The following is a 25,794-nucleotide window of genomic DNA, read 5'->3' as shown; positions in this document are numbered from 1 at the left end:
TCAGGTCACCGATGAACTCATTGATACAGCTTAAGTATAATATTCCCGCTAGTCAAACGTTGCTTCCACGAGAAATTTCCCAGTGTTCTTATACGGCTCCTCCAGTTCAGTCCTCCAATCTCTCTCAGATTTATTGAAGGCAACCTTGTGCATGGGGTGTTTTAGACAACACAACAAAGCTCAGGGCATAACTAATCTAACACAAGGGATTGAGTTCAATCTGGATTCAAGTAATAGTAGTAAAGCAGAGGGGATTCCATGTCAAATGATGAAATCCAAAAGCAGTTTACATGAATTGCCCTGTTGTGAACTTCCAGCTTGGTTTAATGGAGGGACTAAGGGATGTGTCCCTTAGTTTACTATCATAGAATTTAGCGGGTATCTGAGCTAAAGCCTCCGACCCAGAATGGGGGGATTTTATAGATCAGCACCATATTGTTTTCTTAGAGGAAACATGAGCTCCTTCATTGTCTGATAGAGACTCAGGTGGCTGCCTAATTTGTTTGAGGTTGGATTTTTTTCTAAGAATCAAAATAGCACCTTCTAATAACAAGGATCTGTTGGGACTTGAATTAACAGTGAATACGCCACAGGGCGTGAGATATTTCAAGATCAGTTCCATCTAATTTAGGCTCTCCAATAGTAGACCAGCTTAGCGACATGTTGACTCAATCTAATTAACTTGCCCTAAAAATTATTGCGGGGGACTGTATTACTAAACTCTCTCATGGCAGGTCAGCCATAGAAAGGATTACAGAGTTTGTTGATTTAACATCTCAAATGGGTTTATGGAAACAACCATCAGCGATATATACAGTGGTAGCTACTCAACTAGAAGAAATGATTGTTGAATTCGGCCTGAGAATTGTTAATGGTAATACTCGTACAGACTCTCCTCCTTGCCCAACTTTCAAAAGAGGTTCCTCAACCAGTTATATCGATGATATTTTTGTTGACTAGGCACTCGGGCTATCGCTTGGAGGACATGGTTATTATCCAGAGGCCGGATAGTGATCACTAGGCACTGTGTGCTAGGTTTGGTACTACCTTGTTTATAAGTGCTAATCTGGCACAGATAATACTCTCTAGTTCAATTCAGATACTCAATAATAGCCAAAATGTCAAATAGGCGGAAGCTTCATCTAACCCTGCGTTACAGAGGCAAATATATTAAATATTTTTTAACATCTTCTTAGCATTTGGTGCGTTTGCTAGGACAAATCTTCAGTTCGATTTTGTTACTGCACAAAGCCAATTTATGGACCAACTAAGGCCTCTCTTTTTAAAGGCTAAAAAAGGGGAGCAATAAAAAAAATACCAATTAGTTTGATAGAGAATGTAGACAGGATAAGAACACCCTATTAGAAACTCCAAAAAAGGGCAATAAATCAGAAACATCCACTGCTAGGAAAAAATATAAGTCCATCCTGACTATAGCAAAAAAGAGACAGGAGTGTGAACAATCGATGATCATTTGGAGGCAGTAGTTCATCCTGACAACTGGGTTAGCCATTTCACGGCTCTCTATAAGGAGGAGGAACAAGGTGGGATGATTGATAGGTCTGAGGAGGCAGCTGATAAATTAGAGCATCCTCGATTTCCCTCCCATGCGATGAGTGAGGGCAGTCCATATAGGGACCCCTCTTGTTTTACTCTAAGTGAGACAGAGCATGCCCTATAGCAAATTAAGTAAGGAAAAGCACCATGATTGGACAGTATTCCTGGAGATCTTTACTTATCTCAACCAGAGGTCTGGGTCCCTTACCTTAACCATTTGGTCAATGCTATTATGAGGGGTAGCAAAATTGCATCATCGTGGCAGGGTGTTACCATTTAACCGATCTATAAAAAGGGGAGTAGGGATCAAACATCTAATTATAGACCCATTAGATTATAGTCATAAAATATTTTGCAGACAGGTATTAACAAAGCTACAAACTTGGTTAGATGATAATCATATTCTGGAAGATACCCAGGGAGGGTTTAGGAATAAAATAAGTACTATTGATCGGGTTTTCAGTTTTATTGTGTTGTGCTAGAAATAGGTTACTTTAAGGAAAGACCATTTATATGTTGCTTTTATTGACCTGAGGTCATCCTTTGATATGGTCCTCAGGGCTAGACTTTGGAGGGTGCTGGACGATTATGGGCTACCAGAAGATCTTCTATGGATTCTCAGTGTTGTATACTGACACTTATGTGGTGGAACACCTAACAGAAGAGATCCGAATTAGAAGGGGTGTTAAACCCAACTTTTGTCTAGCATCTATATTAATGGGGCTATGAAATTGTCTGTCTTATTGAACATGATGCATCAAAAGTTGCAGGTATCTCAGTACATATTTTAATGTTCACTGATGATACCCTACTTATCTCAAGAACCGATGGACCGCCAGAAGGAATTTGACTCATTTGCTACCTTTTGTGAAAGCAGAGGTTTGCAAATAAACCCAGCCAAGTCCAAATTCACAGGGATAAACCCTCATAGGAGTTTTAGTGGGAAAATTAGGATTGACAGCCCCCAGATAGAGCAGACACCTCATTTTGACTATCTGGGAATAAGGCGATTAGATTCTTTAAAATGTGGGTTGCAAATGGAGAAGAGTTAGGTAGCATTACATCAGAGAGCTTTCAATTAGAAGAAATTATAAGTCCACCTCAGAAGGAGCTCTGTCACCAGTATTAAAAATCTATAAAGTAACTGCGGTGACGGTAGCTCTGTATGGGGTAGAGATCTGGGAGTATACTGATGCATCCACCTTAACAATTGAAGAAAATCCATTTATTAGAGGACTTTTTAATTTGCCACAAAGTACACCACTCGTACCTTTGAGACTTTATCTAGCACTTAACTGTATTCATTTGGCTTCTCTTTTATAACCATACTGGGTGAGGGTATGGTCCACCCCAGAGCTAACTCCTTTTAAGGAGTCACTTAGGGACCTGATCAATTGGGATAAACTGGTCCGGATCTCCAGGTTGAACCCTGTTAAAAAGCAGTTTAATCTGCTGAACTTGGGGAATCTGTGGAACACCCCTGAAGAAGCCACTAAAGGTGTGAAGCAGAGATTTAAAAAAAGACAACTATTGGGACTGGGTGATGACTAAAATATGGCCTAAGCAAAGGGAGGGGTCCCTAACAGGGCAAATTATGTCCCATAAATTCTCACTTGATTTGAAACATTTATGGACAGGATTTATCCCCCTGTGTCTAAACGCCCGTTTATCCAGTTTAGAAGTGGTACCCTACCTTTAAGATATTTTACCACGAGCTGGGTTAAAATTGTGTGTGGACCAGAGTCTTGTCCTTTTTGCCCGCTGATGAAAGAAACAGAAAATAATTTTTATGCCAAAAATACTCAATCTTGCGTAAAAAAATGATAATTGCAGTGTGTAAGCTGGAAGGCATAAGGCATTATTGAACAAGTTACTTACCTTCGGTAACGATACATCAGTAAGAAACATTAGTTAGTTACAGATTCCATACCTTAGAATTACTCCCAGGTGTCAGACTGGATCCAGAAAGTTTTTTCGTCAGCAGTACCTCTGCGCGTTGAAAGGTGGCATCGGTGGGCTCCGCGTCCGTCGTTGTCGCCAGGATAACGTCACCGCAGCTACTTAGATGCCGCCCTCGCACACTGTAGTCAGTTCTGTACACGACTTTCCGCGCCAGAACCGCAGAGCCATGCAAGCCACTGACCACTGGTGCAAAAAACTAGGGCCCTGAAAGGATGTCCTTAATCCTAGAAATCAGTTCGCAGTACGGGGAGGATGGGTGGGGCGGTAAAGAATCTATAACTAATGTTTCTTACAGATATAACGTTACCGAAGGTAAGTAGCTTGTTCATCTGAAAGAAACACGTTAGTTATAGATTCCTTACTTTAGAATATATACCCCAGCAATACCAACCCCGGTGGTGGGTCAGCAAACTAAGATCGATGAATCAATAAGGGGTTTATTAAAGCACGACTACTCACCCGTAAGGGTCTTAAGGCACTATGGATGGGGGACAGGTGCAGATTCCATTCAATCTAGGAGGGGGTCTGTCGAAGGACCAGGTTTAGAGGTTTTTGCGAAGATGTAGAGCGATGTGGTCTGTCTGAGGTGGAGCGATGCTTTAGGCGTTCCAAGCTTTGGCCGTGAGGAAGGAGAAGGAGCGGCCTCCCGATCTGCTCATTCTGGTGTGGGGGACCACGCTGTAGGAGAGCTGTGCTGATCATAGGGTCCTTTGAGGTGCATGGAAATTGAGTTGGCTGTTTAGGTATGCTGGTCAGGTGCCGTGGAGGGCCTTGTGTGCGGGGGTGAGTACCTTGAAGGTGATTCTCGCCTCGACGGGGAGCCAGTGGAGTGTGCGCAGGTGCTGGGAGATTTGGCAGTGTTTTGGCAGGTTGAGGACCAGTCTTGCGGTGGCGTTCTGGATGTTCTGTAGCTTGCGGGTGAGATTTTTGTTTATTCCGGCGTAGAGTGCGTTGTCGTAGTCGAGTCTGCTGGTGACCAGGGCGTGAGTGACAGTCTTTCAGTGTTCGAGGGGCATCCATTTGAAGGTCTGACGAAGGTGGCGGAGAGTGTGGAAGCAGGAAGACGAGACGGAGTTGATCTGGCAGTCCATTTTGAGCTCGAGTCCAGGATGATTTCCATGTTACACACGTGGTCCGTGGGGGTTGGCGCGGTGTCCGAGGGCGGGGGGCCACCATGTGTCCCTCCAGGCATCCTGGTTTGGGCCCATGATGAGTACTTCTGTTTTGTTGGTGTTTTGTTGTAGGCAGCTGTTTTTCATCCATTTCACGACGGCTTCCATGCCTTCCTGAAAGTTGCCTCTGGCGGTGTTGGGCCCGTTGGATGGGGAGAGGATGAGTTGGGTGTCGTCTGCGTATGACACAATGTTGAGTCCGTAGGTTCTGACGATGGGGGCGAGTGGAACCATGTAGACGTTGAAGAGCATCGGGCTGTGGGAGGAGCCCTGGGGGACTCCGCAGGTGGTAGGTGTGGGGTTCGAGAGGAAAGGGGGGAGTCTGAGCCGCTGCGTCCTTGTGAGAAAGTGCCATCTTTCTTGCATGGTATGCCCCCACTTTTTAATGAATTGCTGAATGTACTTTGACTGAGTGTGCCCTGGACTCCTGCCAATCAGGTGCCCAGGGCCTATGTTCCTTCCCTAAAAACCTCAAACCCAAATTGGCAAACCCTGGCCACATGTCAGCCCCTGGTAAATGGTACCCTAGGTACCCAGGGCCTTGTGACCAGGGAAGGCCTCTAAGGGCTGCAGCACTCCTTGTGCCACCCGTAGAGGCCCTGTACCCTAACACACACACACACACACTGCCCTTGCAGGCTGAGTGTCTGGGTACAAGACAAAACAAAGAGTCAACATGGCACACATCCCTGTGTGCCATGCCCACCACCTACTCTGCCCTGGCATGCATCAGCCACCCCTCTAGCTGGGAGTCCTATGACAGTGGTGTGGGCACAGGAGCATGAGCCCTGTACCACTTCAGTACCCAGGTCCATTCCTGGGCACTGTAAGTGCAGTGCTGCCATTTAAGAGTACATGGTACTGAGAGCTCGTCAAACATGAGCTCCACAGCACCATAATGGCAACACTGAAAACTGAGAAGTTTGGTATCAAACTTCTCAGCACATTAAACCCGCACTGATGCCAGTGTGGGATTTAATGTACCAAGCACCCCAGAGGGCATCTTAGAGATGCCCCCTGAAACCTAACCTACAATCCACGTCTGGTCTGGGAGGCTGCCACACAGCAGACATGTTGCTGGACCACTGGGTAGGAGAGCCCCTGCTCTCCTGGGCCTGCAACAACGCACATCCTGGGCGAAGTGCTAGGTCTCCTCCCCCAGGATGGGCAGGGGGAAGCTTCAAAGGCATGCCGCCTCTTTGAGCTTCCCCAGGCCACTTGCAGCCCCCACTCTGGCGGGAAGCTTGGCCGGAAACCCCAAATAAGGACAAGGGATGTGCCAGCCTGCCAACCCCACCCCTCAGGTGGGGGAGGAGAGGTGAAGCACATCTCTGGGCGCTCGCCATCTTGAAGATGGGAGGCCCTGCCCAATCAGTTCTAGGCAACTGCCCCCCTCCCACAGGAGAGTGGCAGAATAAGGGGTGCACCCACCCCAGGACAGGGACCCATTGGTTCCAGCCTTTTACCTACCTGTAACGCCCCTAAATATAGTATTTAGGGGCACCCTGAACCTTCCTTCCTCAGATTCCAGATTCCAAAATACAAAGAAGAAAGAAGACCTGCCGTGCAGCTGCTAAGAAGAGAAAGACACCAACTGCTTTGGCCCCAGCCCTACCGGCCTGTCGACCCTCGAACCTGCTCCTGGTACATCCCAGCACCTCTTGTGGCCAGCAACCTCACAAACCCTGGAGGACCTGGCTACCTTTTGGCTCTAAGCACCTGGGACTCCCATTAGCAGAGGCTCTGCTCAAAATCAGGTCTAATCCCTGGCATCAGCCCGGAACCGCGAACCCTGCACACTCTGCACCCGCCTAGCCTGGCCTGTGCCAGAGTGAACAAAGAGCACGAGGACAACCCCCTGGCAACTGTGACCCCAAGTCCGGCACCCAAGGACGTCCCTCGACGCTCCTGACGACGCCTGCAGCCTCAGAACCAGGTATCCCCCAACCATGATCAACAGAGGATAAGATTTCCTGACACCAAAAGGCACCCCTGCACCCGGCGCCCTGCGGCCCCCTTTGCCCAACTCCTGGGTACCTAACTATCCTCCAACTACCCAACTTACCTCTCGAAGTGGTGGAGGCACCTGAAGAATCTTAGTCCCCGAGCTTGCAGCCTTTTTCCAACCAGGAGCTTTCCCATTGAAACCCACTGAGCGCCAGAAGGCTCAAAAGCACCCTGCACCCAGCCGCCCGAGTGGCCCTGGCAGTGTAACCTCTACACCTATCTACTTCCCCATTTGCCCTGAGCAAGTGACCAGGAGCCCAGCTCCCACAGCCGTGTGGCCTGCTAGTCAGCAGCCACCAACCAAGGCCCCCCTGCCTCCCATAGGATAACACTGGGCCTAACTCACTGTGCACCCAGCTGCCCCTGTGCCGCTGAGGGTGTAACAACTGTACCTACCTGACCCTGGGAGACCCCTGACTCTGTGCCCAGAACCTTAACTCTGCCAGTCGAGTACTTACCCAAAAGCCGATAACTCAATTTTCTCCATAGGGTAACATTGACTGGTTTCTTCTGAAATTTCTTCTGTGTGGAGTTTCTAAAACTTAATATATTCACCAAAAATCAGCCGAAAACGAAAATACTCACCTGCTATTAGGAGAGATCCCAGTGCTGGATCTTGGTGCCCAGCACTGACCCTGAAAAATATTCACAACCGTACTTACCAGTAATCCAATTTTCCTCCATAGGAAATCATTGACTGTTTTTCTGTAAAATTTCTTCTAAGTGTCGATTTTTGCAAACTTCAAATATTCTTTAAAAATCGTGCTAACTGTGAAAGCGTAATTACTTACCTGTTTTAGATAGAGGTCCCAGTACTGAGTCTAGGAGCCCAGTACTGGATAACAAAAGTAACGAGAATATACTTTACCTGCAACTTGAATTTTCTTCCATAGGGAATCATTGACTGTTTTTCTATGAAATTTCTTCTAAGTGTCAACTTTTAAAATAGCAAAATATTGCCTAAAAATCATAACCGTAACTAGTCGACTTTTATCACTTGTTTCTAAGAACTGTCCCAGGACTGAATCTAGGATCCAGTCCTGGAGTTACAAAAGTAATCCTGAAAGTAATCTATTGCAAATAACTTAAAACTTCCATTGAGCTCAATGCATTATTGTGTTTGAAATTGTGTTGCCTCTTGCAACAACCTGTATCTACCAAAGTCAATTGCATATTGCAAAAGTATTTAACTAAAGCATCTCATTCTGAGAAAGTATATTTTAATACCTATTGTTGGTTCTAAAATAAAACAGACATATATTTTTTTAAATGAACCATTGGCCTAGAGTTCAGTTACTGAGTGTGAGACCATTTGCTGACTGAGTGTGTGCAACAAATGCTTTACACTGTCCTCTGATACTGCCTCTGCCTTACTGCTCGACCAAGTTACCGCTTTAGAGAGTAAGGTTATATCTAACTTTAGCCTCTGCCAAACCTCTGGGGACTGTGGACTCTGTACACACTGTACCTATTTGGGAACAGTATATACAGAGCCACTTTCTCACAGTCCTGCCGGAGAGGAAGGAGTGGATCCAGTCGAGGGCTTTGTCCTGGATTCCTGCGTCGTAGAGTCTGCATATTAGGGTGCGGTGGGAGACTGTGTCTAACGCCGCTGAGAGGTCGAGGAGGATGAGGGCTACTGTTTCTCCTTTATCCAGTAGAGTGCGGATGTCGTCTGTGGCAGCGAGGATGGCGGTTTCCGTACTGTTTTTTTTTTTTCAAGCCGGATTGGGAGGAGTCGAGGAAGTTGTGTTCTTCAATGAATGTGGCGAGTTGGCTGTTGATGGCTTTCTTGATGACTTTCGCTGGTAAAGGGAGCAGGGAGATGGGTCTGTAGTTTTTTAGGTCAGTGGGGTCCGCTGAGAGTTTCTTTATGAGGGGGTTGACATCGGCGTGTTTCCAGTCGTTGGGGAACGAGGCAGTCGCCAAGGAGCGGTTGATGGTGTGGCGGAGCATAGGTGCGATGGTGTCAGCGGCTCTGTTGAAGATGTGGTGGGGTCAGGGGTCCGTGGGGGCCCCTGAGTGGATTGACTTTGTTGTCTTCAGTGTGTCTTCGGTGGGGAGGGCTGTCCAGTTGTCAATCGCTGGTTTCGGGGTGTCGGGGGTGGTTGGTGAGGGTTCAGTGTGTTGGTTGTCTTCGTCGAAGTTGTCGTAGATGCTCTTGATTTTGTGGTGGAAAAAGGTGCAGAGTTTGTCGCAGAAGTCTTGTGAGGAAGGGATGTCGGTAGAGTCACTGGTGGGTTGGGCGAACTCCTTGATGATGTTGAAGAGTACTTTGCTGTTGTGTGCATGAGTGAAGATTATGTCTTCAATCGCTTTTTTCCTCATTTCTCTGATGAGTTGAAGGTGGGCGTTGGTGGCGGCTCCGAAGTTGTTGTGAGCTTCTGTGGATTTGGTGTTCCTCCAGGCCTTTTCGAGGTGGCGGCAAGTGCGTCTGGACTCTCAAAGTTCGGTGGTAAACCATCAGGTTTTCTTGGGGTGGGTATTGTTGTTTTTCTTGAGTGGGGCTATGGTGTTGGTGCTGTCCAAGATCCATCTATGCCGGGTTTGGGCTGCGGTGTTGGGGGTCATCATTTTCCGCGATGTTTGGGGTGGAGTTGTTGAGTGAGGTGAGCTGGTCGTTGGTGATTTTGGTCCAGTTTCTTTGTGGGAGCAGGTGCTGGTGTCTGTGGATGGTGGGTGTTCTGAAGGTAAAGTGCACGCAATGGTGGTCGGTCCATGGGAGTTTGGTGGTGTGGCTGAAGGTGATGGAGTTTCCTGTAGTGAAGAGGGGTTCAAAGGTGTGTCCTGCTTAGTGCGTGGGCTCGATCAAAATCTGGCGGAGTCCAATGTTGTGGAGGTTGGCCAGGAGGGATGTTGTGTTGAGGACCAGTTGGTTGGCGAGGTGGAAGTTGAGGTCTCCCAGCAGGGTGTAGTTTGTGGATGCGATAGCCTGCGTAGAGATAATGTCCGTGATGGAGTTAGTGAAGGGTCCGCGGGGTCCAGGGGGGCAGTAGATGAGGGTTTCTCAGACGGTGGGGCTGGCCAGTATCTTGAAGTGAAGGTGTTCCATCAGTTCTGTGAGCTCGTCGGGGAGTGTGCTCAGGCGGAGGCTGGATTTGTGAACAATGACGATTCCTCCTCCAGGGTGGGTGGGGCGGTCCTTCTTGGAGATCTTGTATCCTTGGGGGATGGTGATGGCGATGTCCGGTGCCGAGGTGGTGTTGGTCCAGGTTTCGGTGGAGAACACTACATCCGGGGTGGTGCTGTCGAGGAGGTCCCAGATTTCGGTGGCATGTTTGTGGAGGGATCGGACATTGAGCAGGATGCATTGCAGGGTCTTCGGTTTGGTTGTGTTCTTGTGGGTGGGTTGTGCTGGATCCGTGTTCTTGGCGGTGCTGCAGGTGTGCCGGCAGCGGTGACAGCTGAAGGGTCCGTGGGTGTCGGCTGATGCTAGCTTGCAGTTGTTGCGGCCTGGGTTGAGTGCGTGGAGTGCTGCTGGGTCATGTCGTTGGCAGAGGTCCAGGGCAGAGGTCCAGGGTTCCTGGCGCTGGTCACGGTCAGGCAGTCTTGCCTTTGGCACGCCAGCGGCGCGGACGCACAGCGGCCGCCATTAAGTAGGGGTCGGGGAGGGATAGACAGCTGGAAGGGGAGCTGGATTGGACCGGTCACGCTGGGGGATAGGGGTTTGTGAGGCCGCGTGCGCAGCAGCAGCAGCGGGGTAAAGGGAGGAAATAAGGGGTAATGAAAAAGGGAAAATAAGCAGAAATAAGGCACAAAAGAGCAGAGATGCAGAAAAGTGCAGAAAGGTGAAAGATAAAAGAGGATAGAAAAACGAGTGGAAACGAGTGAAAGAGCAGAGCGAGAGGAAGGAGACAGAGGTCCACTGGACCACCAGGGATGAGGCGCAGGGAAACCTGCAGGTGGAGGAGGGCCTCGATCACCAACTCTAGAGAGTGCAGGGGCAGGGCTAACTTAATGGTGGCGCTGCAAGGGTGGGAGAGCAATTTCACTGACAATGAATCAGTGGTCTTGCTCCCATGCCAGAAACATCACATCAGAAAGTCCTGGAGAACAGAAAGGCCAAAGACTGTCAAGGCAGTAGTGTTTGGTGAATGTGTGCAACGAAGCCCATGTAGCTGCCTTACAAATGCCATTATGAGGAACTCCGCGTCCCAAAGCAGTAGTTACCGCCATCGCCCTGGTGGAATGGGTGTGCAGCCCCACTGGAGACCCCTTCTTTGCCAGAGAATAACAGGCTTTGATACAGAAGATGGCCCATCGGGAGATAGTCCGCTTGTGTAGGTCTGGCCCTTTCTTAGCACCCATGTACCCAACAAAGAGCTGGTCGTCCACCCGGAACGGTTTGGTCCAAATAAAAGGAAAGCGCACGTTTTGGGTCCAGACGGTGGAATCTCTTCTTCTTTCGAAGGATGCGGAGGCAGAATGAAGGTGGGCAAAGTGATAGTCTGCTCGGTGTGGAAGGCAGTGACAACCTCGGGCAGGAAGGATGGACGGACGGGTCCTGAGGACAGCTTTGTCCAGATGGACCGAGAGAAAAGGAGGCTTGGAAGAAAGTGCCTGGAGCTCACTCACCCGTCTGGCAGAGGTGATGGCCACCAGGAACGCAGTTTTGAGAGTCAGGAGCCTCAAAGGACAGTTGTGAGGTGGCTCAAAGGTAGCGCACATTCAATTAGTTAAAAACCAGGTTCAAGTCCCACTGAGGTATAACGAAAGGAATAGGAGGAAAGAGGTGAGTTATGTCTTTCAAGAAACGATTTACGACTGGGGACTTGAAAAGGGAGGGCAGATCTGGAAGCCAAAGGAAGGCAGAGATGGCCGAAAGATAGCCCTTGATAGTGCCCAGAGCAGAGCCCTGCTGGGCTGAAGGAAGGTAACAAGAGAACCTCAGAAAGAGGGGCAGAAAGGGGATCCACAGCCTTTGCTGTGCACCATGCCACAAACTTGTTCCATCGGCAGGCATATACCATCTTAGTGGAGGGACGCCTGGCTGCCAAGATTACATCACAGACTTCAGGAGACCGGTCGAAAGATGTCAACTGCCGCCGCTCAATCTCCACGCAGGGAGGTGGATGCTGGACAGGTTCGGGTGGAGGACCGTCCCCTGTTGCTGTGACCGAAGATCCTCCAGAAGAGGCAGTCGAATCGGAGGATCGATGGCCAGGTTGAGCAGCTCGGGATATTAGACTCTCCGTGCCCAATATGGAGCCACAATGATGACTTGGGCCTGGTCGCGCCAGATCTTCAGCACTCTGGACAGAAGTGGTATACGCGGTTAGGCGTACAACAGACTGCAACTCCACTCGCGACGAAAAGCGTCTCCTAGCGAGTGCCGTCATTGGAAATTCCAACTCGCAGAATTGCTGACATTGCGCATTCTCTTCGGTGGCGAACAGATCTAACCGAGGCTCTCTCCACTGTTGAAAGAGACCTTACACCACCACCACCGAGTGAAGACACCATTCGTGATCCATCATGCACCTGTGGCTCAGTTCGTCTACCCTGACGTTCAGGGAACATGCCAGGTGTTCAACCACCAGGGTGATGCCCTGATGTTCCAGCCATGTCCAGAGGCAGAGGGCCTCTTGACATAGGGTCCACGACCCCACCCCGCCCTGTTTGTTGCAGTACCACATGGTGGTGGTGTTGTCCGTGAACACCTGCACCACTCTTCCCCGGTCAGAGGGAAGGAATGCTTTCAGTGCAAGATGAATTGCCCGGAGCTCCAGAAGGTTGATGTAGAGCCCGGACTCCGCCGGAGACTAGAGGCCTCTGATCTCCGCCTCTCCCATGTGGCTGCCCCATCCCAGAAGGGACGCATCTGTCACCACTGTATTGTCTGGTTGTGGAAGGGAGAGGGATCTGCCGTTGGCCCAATCCTGGTTCGTGAGCCACCACTGCAATTGACATGCAGTGCCCTCTGGACGCAATGGAAGGGTTGCTTACCTTCGGTAACAATGTATCCGGTAGAGAGACAGTCTAGCTGCAGATTACTTAAATTAGAATATCCCCAGGCATCAGACTGGGTCCGGAAAACTTTCTGCAACAGCACCTCTGCACACCGGGGGCGGCTCTGCCCTGACGTCGCCCACGGATGTGACGTCAATGGAGCCATATAAGCACCTCCCGGCGCGCTGACGTCAGTTTTCGTCAGAGAAACCTTTCCGTGCCACAACGCGGAGCCACCAGAAAAAATTGTGAGAGTACGGGAACAGTGTGCGAAAAAGATTAAAAAGAAAGTAAAGTAAATGGTGAAAAACCGCACCATAAAGGCTAAACCCTCCCATGAGGCAGAAAAAGTTGTGAAAAACATCAGGACAGACGACAGGAAGTCTGCAACGGTAACACAACTGTGAAGGCAACAAGTCCGGAACACAGGAGCATTGACAATCCACCAGAAGGCAATACCAGAAAGGGACGTTGTATCCCCTGTAAGGGAGTTATAGACTGAGGCAGAGCCAGTCGACTTCAAACCAATGGACTGCAGGGAAGGGAATAGACCCCAATGCCAATGGAGAAAGGGGGGGGGGGGGGAGAGGGGGATGAACATGAATATACCTCACACCGGACAACCCAGGGCGTAGGGATGTAAAAGGACACATGAGCATATCACCCAATCACGAGAATGGGTGGAGCAGAGCAAGTAAAACAGAATAAAGCATCCCGTCTAGTTGTGAAGTGAAAACGTCACCCCAGAGGAAGACAAAGCCACCCGAAGGAAGGCAAATGCGGGAAACCCATCCTGAAAAGCTCCTCGCAGAACGGGGAGGATGGGCAAGCGTTAAGGAATCTGCTGCTAGACTGTGTCTCTACTAGATACATCGTTACCGAAGGTAAGTAACTCGTCCATCTGATAAGGAATCTGCTGCTAGATTTTTCTAACTTAGAATAGATACCAAAGCCATACCCATAGAGGAGGTAGGTCTGTGAGCAAACCCCACCAAGTTCCAGAAGAAGTTAGCCATCAACAAAGTGACAAAATACAGTGGGGACAGCAATGCCAGCGCAACCAACACCAGACCATGAAGCTCTGAAGAGAGCGGAAAACAATGAGAGGCAAAGGTACCACGAACCGTTAAAGAACAGCTAAAAAAAACACCCGGATGTATACCGGGGTGAGTGAAAGAAGCACAGAAACAGATATGTTGGTGCGGAAGTGAGAGTGCATGGCTTCGTGAAGAAGATGCACTGAACCTAGGTCCGAAGGATCCAAAGGAGCAGATGTGTGGACTGGAGAGAGAACATGGTATGACAGTCAGCGCATACCGGTTGAGTGTGCACAACAGTGGAAAAAAGCAGTGCCAAACCTGCACCAGCTAAGATACATGGAACAGCAGTGACTGGATGCCGACCCATGGCCAGAAAGTGCTGGGAGTACCAGAACACAAGACACTCCAGTACGCAGTAGCTCTCCCACAAAGACATGTGAGAGGGCAGACGGCAACAAGCAGAAGCACCCAGAACAGAACCACAGTAAGACTGGTAGTCATGTGGAAGACAGAAATACACAGAAGCACACAGTGTGGATGCCAGAACCACACCAAATATAGGGAAATCCCCTAGCAGGGTAGTGTTAGCAGCCCAGATGGGAAGCACGCATCACCAGGTAGGCAACCGGCAAAAAGGGGCCTCAGGCAAGCCAGACACACACACAAGAGCTCGCACCATGAGCAGACCGGGGCAAAGACCACAGAAAATGCAGCAAGGAATGTTGCCTGCGCGACACCGTCGTGGGAAGAGCACAGAGTATTAATAACACAAAACAATGTAGGGGGAGGTCCAGGGGAAATTGTTTTTTCTAGACCTGCAGGTTGCGTTTCCCCTAATGAACAATATAATAACCACTGTGACAACCCGGGTCTTAGGCTGAGTCAAAAATCAACAGCTACCAGGCCAGAGTATTCTTGTCCCTGATCTGACAGCTCTATAGGAGAGAACCCTTCTAGAACAGGACCCATCAATCACTTAAGGTGGTAAGTTTTTATCATCATTTGGGTCTGTGCACCTCAACATGACGAACCAGTTCCTGAAATAGCGATCTGGTAACGTGCAAAGTAGATGCAATAAAGGAGGGTTATTGTCAGATCTCTCCAAGATTTTGTTAGGATGAAAGCTCTGGAAGTGTAAAAGGGAGTTCCTTGCCACCGGTTTCCTGTAGAGTTCTGTGTTCAGAATCCCATTCATCCTAAAGCTCTCAGAGAGAACCTGCCATTCGAAATTGTTCTGAGTGGTCTACTTATCGAGAACATGCTTCCAAGCTTTCCACACAACTTCAAGAGAGACTGTATCCCATTAAGACCATTAAGACATCTATGAAAAGAGCCGTAAACAATCATAGAGAAGCTCTCCTGGAGAAAAAGATTCACAATTCTGTGGATGAGGACAAGAGAATCACTTGCGTAAACACCTTCTGCACTTACTCTAACGCACTGAAAAAGAGCATTCTGAGAAATTGGAAAGTACTCAAAATAGAGGGCAGTGTTTTACCTCCTCCTCTGTTTGCTTTTAAGAGGAGTTCTAACATGAAAGATCAACTGGTACATACACGTCCTAGGGTAATGAAAAACCCTGCAAAAACCACACTATGGGGTTTACCTCCGGTCATTGGTCATTTTCCGTGTGGGACATGCTCTGTGTGCCCTCAAACTTCCCATACTAGAGATAGATATTGGCACGAATAGACCTTGGGCCTTGAATACACACACCAATTGCAACAGCGAAAGGGTTATCTATTTGATAAAATGCCCATGTAACAAAAACTATGTGGGCATGACATCTCGCAAGATTAAGGTGAGGATATCTGAACACAAAAGCACTATACGATGTAAGAAAAGTGCAACCAAACTCACTAATCATTTCATTACAGCAGGTCATAAAGAGAATGATTTACAGTGGGTAATTCCGGAACAACCCTACATTCCACCACACAACAGATATCCAACGGTTCCTGCTACGCAGAGAACAAAGATGGGTACATCGTTTACACTCTGACACCGTGGGTTTGAATGATGAGATACCTTGGCTGTTGTTATAAGATAAAGATGTTCTTGCCTTTGTTAGGCTGCTTATCACATAGACAGAACCTTGCATTACAGATGACATTGCAATATACAAAGGATAGTGCATACAAGGTTGAGTTTCTGTCCTTATGATGCTGCAATTAAAAAACACTTGTTATCTGAATATGATGGCTTTTTCATAGAGGTCATCTGTTGTCTACGTACCGTACACATTGGCATGTAGAAATTAGACACCGCCGGGTCTGACTGCTTTTTTCTTTGGATACATTTTCGGAAATGAACAGGCACCGTTTTAGCCATAACGTTTCTAATATTCCTAGCTACTCTGCCATGCTAAACCAGGTCTTCTTTTTGATTTATTCATTCTGTTTACATTGCTTACATCACAAAGACAGTGGTTTTTCTCCCTTGTGAGAGTTGTTTTGTTTTGGAAGCGGTAGGTTTTACATTTCGACTGACAGTCAGTGGCTAGATGCCGCGCATGCGTGAAGGAACGATGAGAATCAGTGTCGTTCCTCTTACATATGCGCATTGCATTTTAAAACGGGACAGGCATTTTCCTAGCCCCCTCAGACTATCCTCTCACCTGCAACCACTTTGGGTCCCTCTGGATATAAAACGAGTGGAGACCCTACCGTCGATACCTCTGGTCTTTACTCAAAGACCGCCCCGGGGTACCGACTAAATTAAATGCTCCACAGCATTATTATATGCGTGTTTTAGTGTCATTAAAAAGTGGTGACCACTTACTGAGTTATTTCTACACACTAGGTTGTCTGTATTTCTTAAAACTGCTTTTTTTGTCCCCAGGTACCCGGTTTTGATATCTTCTGAACTGACCGGTGCGGTAGGATCATTGTATTCACGCAAACTATTTTGATTTCTTTTTCACGTTTTCTCACTGAACAACAGCAGCATCATAGGTCCTGATGAAAGCCCCGATACTTATTGATCAGATATGGGCAGAAACATGTCGACCACATTGCTATGGACATTAGCATAACGACAACTTATTTGTGCTAGATTGCCATATTGCTTTTTAAATACGACAGGGGTACTCTACCAAATAAAGAACATTTGAGCACCCTTAGCCATTTTTAGATACACGTTTATTGTTTAATACTGCTGAACTTAGAATCTTCTTCACTGATCTATGGGTACAACGTTATCCCTAACAAAATCTTGGAGAGATCTGACAATAACCCTCCTTTATTGCATCTACTTTGCACGTTACCAGATCGCTATTTCAGGAACTGGTTCGTCATGTTGAGGTGCACAGACCCAAATGATGATAAAAACTTACCACCTTAAGTGATTGATGGGTCCTGTTCTAGAAGGGTTCTCTCCTATAGAGCTATCAGATCAGGGACAAGAATACTCTGGCCTGGTAGCTGTTGATTTTTGACTCAGCCTAAGACCCGGGTCGTCACAGTGGTTATTAAGAGCACAGAGTAGACATAAATGAAGAAAGATACACATCAAAAAAGGATGTGTAGCATAAAACAAGACAAGGGTACGCCTTACGTACCAACAGTCATGTTAAAGCAGAGTTGGGCAGGACAATGGCCAGATCCGTAAGCGACATCAACCACCTGTTTGGGAGCAGCGACGGTCCCCCGCTATACAGATGAGGAGATGTAGTAGGACACGAAAGTGGAAACAGTCAGGGCCAAGGTAATGGCGTAAGGACCCAAGAAAGCGAGTATCCTGAAGAGAACACACCCCCTGAGCGTATTACAGCAGGAACCCAAAGAAAAAGCGTGGAAAACACAAGCGCGGAAGGCAGCAGGGAAAAAAATTCCTGTTTGGAAAGTGCCCAGAAAACGAAGGCACAAGGCAGTGTACAGCATAGAGGTACGTGGCGAAGACGCCACCGCGTATAGAGAAGCCCAGACAGGGCTGAAGTACGAGAAAGGACTACCCATCCCGGAGAGAGGAGGGTAGAACCAGTCACCGCAGACGCGGAAGAAAGAACGTGGGCACCATATGATAGCGAACATACCAGGGTGCCCCCACACCACGCGTAAACACCGAAGAAGTGTGCCGCGCAGCGGCTCCGCCCTTGCACTATACGATGGCAGGGCATCAGCCGTGGAAAAACTGTGCCAGGACTGCTGATCCACAGAAGAACCTCTGTGAGGAAGACTTCCTTGTAGGAAGGCAGCTACATAATAGCCAGCAAATACCCAACATAGGGTACGTCTTAGCCCCTGCGAGGGGAGTCCTCTTGGTATAAGGTCACAGTCAGAGGACTGAAAAGAGGGCAGAACCAGCCGACCGGCTGTACTGAACAAAGTCAAGGAGGGCGGAACAACTGCCTAACCATCCGGGTACTATGTTAAGAACCGAGGACTCAAAACAAACAAGGCAACATTGCATATGCAGATGAAAAAGATACCACAAGGAAGAAAACTAGGCCGCAAGGCCAGAAAGTCATGGTAGACTAGACATGAGGCAGGAGTCCGCTGAATCAGCGTGGCAGTCAAAAAGGTCCACGCCATTGAATGGCAGATCACGAAGAGCATCCTGAACCTTGTCTGGGAAACGACTGTCGCGCAGCCATGCATGGCGGCGCAAAGCAACCAGTTGCATCAAGGGACGATCGAAGGGAAAATTGCGCCATTCCCATGCCATCGAGAAGAAGGCAATGTAAGTCAGCCCGGTGCCCTTCTGGGAGAGAAGGAAGAAGGAGCTCAATTAAGTCCCAAAGGGCAAAGGAAGCACATGCGAACACGCAAGACGTGTTTAATGCCCACACTGGCAGAGGCAAAAATGTGACGACCACATGTTTCCAGCCACCGAGATTCCCTAGTGAGAGGTATCAATAGTAAAGTAGAGGAAGGCTGCAAGTCAAAAGCCGCCTGGACAACCAGACCCGGAGCTCTAGGGTGAAGGGACAGGCAGAGAGGATCATCCGGGGCCCGGATGGTTCTAGTGAGCAATGGCCCGATCAACAGGGTGACCAGAGGAGGGCCGTGCCCAGGTACCAAGCAAGATGTCAAACAAAGACCCACCAAGTGGCAGCAAAGGCTCCACCTCAACAGGCTCCATGTGGAGGAGATCCAGTAAAGGATGCGAGGGCAGGGAAACCACAGGGAGCTGAAAGCGAAGAATATCTGCTGCCCTGCGAATAGCCCGTGCGAAAGCTGCACTAGCCTCAGTCGCAATTCTGGGGAATGACATCAAATCGTCGGTAGGAGACGGTTGGAGACTAACCAGTCCACTAGAGAGTAAAAGTGGAGGAGCCTGAGGTTGATTCGAAGGCCACGAAACACTAGGTACCTGCACCAAGGGGCACCTAAATGACCTCGGGCACGGGGAGTCCAGAGGGACGTCAACCTCCTGTAATAGAGGAGGAGTAGGCGCCAGCGTCGACCGACGCAGAGCCGGCGTCGTATCAATGTCGAGAATCTCCAGAGGGGACTCGACCTGGGCGTGGTCCGACGGCATTCCAATCCCTAAATGTGGGGAGGAAAGAGGTCGACAGGGTGTCGAACTCGGTACCACAGCCAACGTCAGCGCAGGAAGCCGCGCAGAGCTATGTGGTGACTGGACGGGTGGGCTGGATGGACGACTGGGAGGACCCTCCAGGCCGTGCCCCGCCGACAGCGTATCAACTCCGGAACCGGAATCGATGCACGCATCCGGCGCGGAAGACGAATCCGCCGGCGAGGAGCCGACATGAGTGCCTTCTACCTCTGCAGGACCCGAAGGCACACCAGAGAGAGGGGGTGACCCAAAGAAAGAGTGGAGGGCCTTTGAATAAGCCTCCATTTGGGCCCGCATCGCTTCCATCCCTGGGAAGGGAGGGTATGGGGGAGACGACTGCTGGGCACCGGTGCCTGGCACAGACAGAGAGCAACAGGCCCCAACATCACGTTTATGGGAAGAAAGACATCCGCGACTTATGGCTGTGCTTACCCGTCTCCGAACCACGTCCGCGGGAACGACCTCATGAGCGGGCCCAATCCTACAAGGGAGATCAGCAGCACGAAGGTGCAGGACCGGACAGCCGTGCGGCCAGCAACTTCATACGATGCTCCCATAAGGTAGGGAACATCATCGTTCATGTAGCCGACCTGTTGCCCAGCGCTCACGATCTATGCAGCAAAGGCAGTAAGTTCTGCACTCTATGGTGCGGAACTGTGGCGGTTTAACAATGTGCAAGAGATTTGCAGTTCGGAACATAAGTTCTTGAGACAGCTTGTGAGCCTTCCCCGAAATGTTCCACTTAAGCCTTTGATGAGTGACATGGGAAGACACTCTTTTAAAGATATTGCCAGATCAAGGCCATTGTTTTATTGGGCCCGGCTGTTACGAACTGCTGAACTCGCTAATTATGCCGCCACACTCAAGGAAGTAATTGGTCTGGACTGCAATCATAGGGTTAGTTGGCTTAATAACGTCAAGAAACTTGTGCTTGCATTGGACTAAGAAGCTGTTGGGAAGGCCAGAACCCGCCCAGTAAGGATGAACTCAAAAAAAGCATACTAGCTTTGGGTTGATATGCAGGAACTCAGTAATCCAAATCTAGGGAGGATGGCAGATGAATTTTACCAGTTTAAACAACACATTTTTAGAGCCGTACCTAGATTTCATTCAAACCCCAAGAGATAGGGCACTCTACATACAGTTGAGAGTTGGCTCCCTTTTGGTACGCGAGCTTACTGCAAAATGGAGTCCTTCGCGCCAGACAATCGCGGACTGCCCTTGCTGCTAGGCACCAAATGAAAGTGTGGCCCACCTAATGTTTGTATGACCAGTATACTCAAGGGCTAGATCCAAGTCGCTTAAACCAATTTGCAGACAACTGGGCACCACAGCTCATATTACTGCCTTGTGGATCTTGAAATCAGACCCTAGAGCTCTTTGTATGAGGTATGGCAAATTACCTCGGCTGTATCTGGTTTATTAGATCTAAATTTTTGCGTAGGGAGGTGTAAAAAGGTAATGTGATTGTACCACCCTACGTTGGTTTCCTCCACCTTTTATCTTTTTAAATGATATCAAATAGCTGTATAAGAAGTATGTCTTTTTTCTTCTTACTTTCTTTTTAAACAAATTCACTTATTATATTGTGCCTAAAAATTATTAAGTACACAAATGAAATTTTATAGATCGGGCATAAGTCCTTTACTGTTAGTTTACCTTTTGTAAACTGTCCCTGGATCTAATGTAAATACTTCTTTTTATGACTGTTTTTACGATTATTTCCATTTTTTAACAAAATCTATTCTTGGTTTGTATGAATGAAATTGCTTTTATCTTTGATTATCGAAATAAAGCTATTTGAAAATTGAAATTGCTCCCGTAAGGACTTAGGTTTCATCTGCTGACAGGCGTTGCACTCTTCGGAGTCATGGTGCACTCCAAGGCACCACATACAAACTGCGTGCGGGTCCGTGACAGACATCTGGTACACACAGGTCTCACATGCTTTAAAGCCCGAAGGCATTGCACACTGTTCCGTGACGACGAAGGCCTTGAGAAGGCCCAAAAAACAGGCCAAGGAACCACTGGTTTTCCAGGATCTGTGTTGGGACACGGAAAAGAAGAAAACTGACGTCAGCGCGCCGGGAGGGGCTTATATGGCTCCACTGACGTCACTTCTGTGGACGACGTCAGGGCGGAGCATTGCGGCGCCGCGCCCCCCCCCTCCCCCCGGCGTGCCGAGGTGCTGCGGCGGAAAGTTTTCCGGATCCAGTCTGACACCTGGGGATATTCTAAGTAAAGGAATCTGTGGCTAGATGTCTCTATCAGATCGGACAGATTCCACTGATGCTGCGCCCACTGGAACTTCAGGTCCCACTGCAGAGCCCGCATATGCTACCTGGCATGATCGACCAGCAGGATCCAGGAGACCATGAGGCCCAGCAGCCTCAGGGTCATTCTGACCGAAACCCGGGATAGAAGCTGAAAGATCGGAATCATAGCCTGAATATCCCGGACTTGCTGTTCGGGAGGATAGACCCAAAACCGTGTCGTGTCCAGAACCGCTCCAATGAAGAGGAGCTTCTGAGAGGGAATCAGGTGTGACTTCAGCACATTGATGGAAAGCCCCAGCGAATGCAGGAGGCCAGCCCCAGTCTGGAGGTGGGAGATGACTACCTGGGGCGAGTCTGCCTTTAACAGCCAGTGATCGAGATGGGGAAGACTAAAATCCCTGATCTGCGCAGATGAGCTCCGACCACCGCCATCACTTTCGTGTACACCCGAGGGGCGCTTGTAAGAGCAAAAGGGAGCACAGTAAATGGAAAAAGCTCGTGACCTACCATGAACTGTAGGTAACGCCGGTGGGCTGGCAGAACGGGGATGTGAAAAAAGGGTCCTGCAAGTCCAACGCTACAATCCAGTTTTCCGAGTTGAGGGCAGACAAGACCTAAGCATGTGTCAACATCTTGAACTTCACCTTCCAGAGGAAGTAGTTGATGTCCCTGAGATCCAAGATAGGACACAGGCCCTTGTCCTTCTAGGGGACCAGAAAGTAGTGGGAGTAACGACCACAACCTACTTCTGGGACAGGAACATGCTCGATGGCTCCCTTTGCCAAGAGAGCCGTAACTTCCTGCTGGAGAAGGGCCAGATGACCCTCTGACATGCACTGGTATCTTGGTGGCATAGCTGGAGGGGTAGTCTCGAAGGGGAGGGAGTAGCCCCTTCGGATTATTTGCGAAACCCACCTGTCCGACCTGATGGTGTGCCAGTGGGGGAGGTGATGGCGAATCCTGCCTCCCACTGGCGTTTGATGGGCCTGAAAGGTCGGACTAGGAGGGTTTGGAGGCTGCTGGAGAGGGGGGGTTGGTGGACTGGCCCGCCCGCTGGCCTCTGGTACCAAGACGGTTGTTCCCACGTCCCCAGCCATGCGAAGGTTGGGTAACTTGATGCGGCCTGTGACTCTGGGCGGGGAACCCCTTCCGCAGCCAAGAAAGGGGTGAAAGGTAGACTGCGCAGGGCGGGTGGAGAGGCCCAAGGACTTGGCCGTAGCCGGTGAGTCCTTGAAACGCTCTAGAGCGTTGTTTGCTTTATCGCCAAAAAGGCGACAGCCATCAAAAGGAATGTCTATCAAGGTGTTCTGGACATCCCCTGAAAAACCAGTCGATCTCATCCAGGCATAGCGACGAAGCACTACCGACGTTGAAATGGTCCTGCCCAGAGAGTCGGCAGTGTCCAGTCCACAACGGATGGTAAACCTCTCCGCATCCCTCCCGGCAGCGACAGCCTGGGAGAGCGTTGCCCGGGCCTCCTCCGGACACTAAGGCAGTACCTGCGCAACCGTATCCCACACCAAGTGGGAATAATGACCCAAGAGACATGCGGTGTTTACCAATGGCAGTCCTAAGCTGGCTGAAGAGAAAATTTTCTTTCCAAGATGGTCCAGCTTCTTGGATTTCCTTTCCGGTGGAGCGGTAGAAAATTCGCTCTTGGTAGTGGAGGCTTGGACCACCAAACTCTCCAGGGTGGGGTGTTGGGAGAGGAAAGTGGGGTCGCCCGGAGCAGGGCAGTGGCGTCGGGCAATCATCCTGTCATCGGGAGCTCCAGTGTTGGGTCTGTACCAAGTTCCCAAGAGGACGTCGGTGAGGGCCTTATTAAACGGCAGCAAGGGCTCCGAAGAGCTCGCATCTGGTTGAAGCACCTCTGTCAGGAGGTTAGTCGTGACCGCCACAGTAGGAAGGTGGAGAGCCACGGCCGCCCTACGCAACACCACTGCGTATGACACTCCCTCCTCCGTAGCCAGGGTAGAAGGAGACAACATGCCAAGGTCAGGGGAGGTGTCCAAACCACTGGCATCCCCCAGCTCCTCTCTCCAGTCCTGCTCACTGTCCAACTGGTCAGTCAGAGGGTCACCTGACCCCTCCCACTCCTCATCCTCTGGGTGCCATTCTGGTAAAAAAAGGACCCAAGGAGCGAACAAGTGGAACAAAACCCCACTCGCCGCCGGACCGGCTCCGGGTCCACGTCGGGATGGAGGCCGGGGTCAACACCGACTGGGAGGGGGCGACCGGGGTCGAAACCGGCCGGTGGGGCTGGAGCAGTCGGCGGAGAAGGCCTAGGCCCCCCCCAACCGAGTCTGCAGGGCCCGAAGGCGCGCCGGTGGGTTCGGGCTGCCCAAAGATGGCATGCAATGCCTCGTAGAATGGACGAAGCAGGGTGGGAGTCGCTCCGGGTCTCAGAAAGGGAGGAAAACGCGGAGTTAACTCTTTGTGCTCCACACGCAGAGCTGCGGGAGGGGCACCACCCGCGTCCCTTGTTGGGTCGACCGACCGACTAGGAGAAGTCGAAGATCGACGGTGCTTCTTCAATCAATCAATTGCATTTATAAAGCGCGCTACTCACCCGTATGGGTCTCAAGGCGCGGGGGGGGGAGGGGTGGGGTCTTGAGCTGCCTTCTGAAGGGGAGGTGGTCTTGTATGGCACGAAGGTAGCTGGGAAGAGAGTTCCAGGTCTTCGCTGCTAGGTAAGAGAAAGACCTGCCTCCGGCGGTGGCTTTGCGAATGCGAGGTACGGCTGCCAGGGTTTGTCCGCTTGAGCGTAGGGTGCGAGGAGGAGTGTAGAAGGAGATGCGGTGGTTGATGAGTTTTGGTCCGAGGTTGTGCAGGGCTTTGTGTGCGTGGGTGAGGAGTCTGAAGATGAGCCTCTTGTTGACTGGGAGCCAGTGGAGTTTCTTCAGGTGTCCGGAGATGTGGTGGTGGCGGGGTATGTTCAGGATGAGTCATGCGGCCGCGTTCTGGATTAGTTGAAGTTTCCTCTGCAGCTTGGTGGTGATGCCGGCGTACAGAGTGTTCCCATAGTCCAAGCGACTGGTGACGAGGGCGTGGGTGACGGTCTTCCTGGTATCGGTGGGGATCCAGCGGAAGATGTTGCGGAGCATGCGGAGAGTGTTGAAGCATGCCGAGGTCACCGCGTTGACCTGTCTGGTCATGGAGAGGGATGAGTCCAGGATGAAGCCGAGGTTGCGTGCGTGGTCGGTGGGTTGGGGAGTGCTGCCTAGGGCGGGGGGCCACCAGGAGTCGTCCCAGGCGGTGGGTGTAGGGCCGAGGATGAGGACCTCCGTCTTCTCTGTGTTCAGTTTAAGCCGGCTGTCTGTCATCCAGTTCGCTACTTCCTTCATGCCTTCGTGTAGTCTGGTTCTTGCTGAGGTGGGGTTGTTGGTGAGGGATAGGATGAGCTGGGTGTCGTCTGCGTAGGATATGAACTTCTTTCTATGCTTTGACTTACCCGACCCCCAGTGCGAAGAGTTCGAAGATCTGGATGAATGGTGGTGGCTCCGCGACCGGTCCCTCGACCTCCCTTGCGACCGGAACCTTGAACGGCGCGGAGAGACTGCCGGTGTTCAATCAGCTCTCGGGACTGCTCCCGCAAAGCCTTCAACGCCATTGAAAGGTAGTCAGACATGACTTGGGGTCGCGGTCTAGGCAAAAGAGACACACGCGGTGCAGAGTCCTCAAAGACATCATCCGATGACAGGAACCGCATGGCTTGAAACCGGGCACCCATCGTGCACCAGGAGTCGGAGACTCGAAAAAGAAGTCGACAAAAGTCATGAAAAAAGTCAGTCAAAAACATGACTGGAGGAACTGCTCTTCCCGGATCTGCGCTGGCTGGCACGGAAAAAGAAAGAACTGACATCAGCGCATGAGGGTGGCGTCTAAGTAGCTACCGCGACGTCATCCCGGCAACCACAACGCCAACGATGGACGCGGAGCCGACCGATGCCACCTTCCGACCCGCAGAGGTACTGCTGACGAAAAAACTTTCCGGATCCAGTCTGACACCTGGGGGAAATTCTAAGGTAAGGAATCTATAACTAACGTGTTTCTTTCAGATCTATTTAATGCTCTCTCCACTGCTGGAAGAGTCCTTACACCACCTCCCAGTGGAGACGCCATTCGTAACCCGCTAAGCATCGATGGCTGAGTTAGTCTGCCCTGGCGTTCAGACAGAAAACCTGCCAGGTGTTGAACCACCAGTTATGCGCTGTTGTTCCAGCCATGTCCAGAGATGCAGGGCCTCTTGACAAAGGGTCCACTACCCCACCCCACTCTGCTTGTTGCAGTACCACATGGCGGTGGTGTTGT

The sequence above is a fragment of the Triturus cristatus genome, chromosome 4_1 (assembly GCF_964204655.1).
Source record: "Triturus cristatus chromosome 4_1, aTriCri1.1, whole genome shotgun sequence".
NCBI lineage: Eukaryota > Metazoa > Chordata > Amphibia > Caudata > Salamandridae > Triturus > Triturus cristatus.
Note: the sequence above shows the minus strand (reverse complement) of the source record.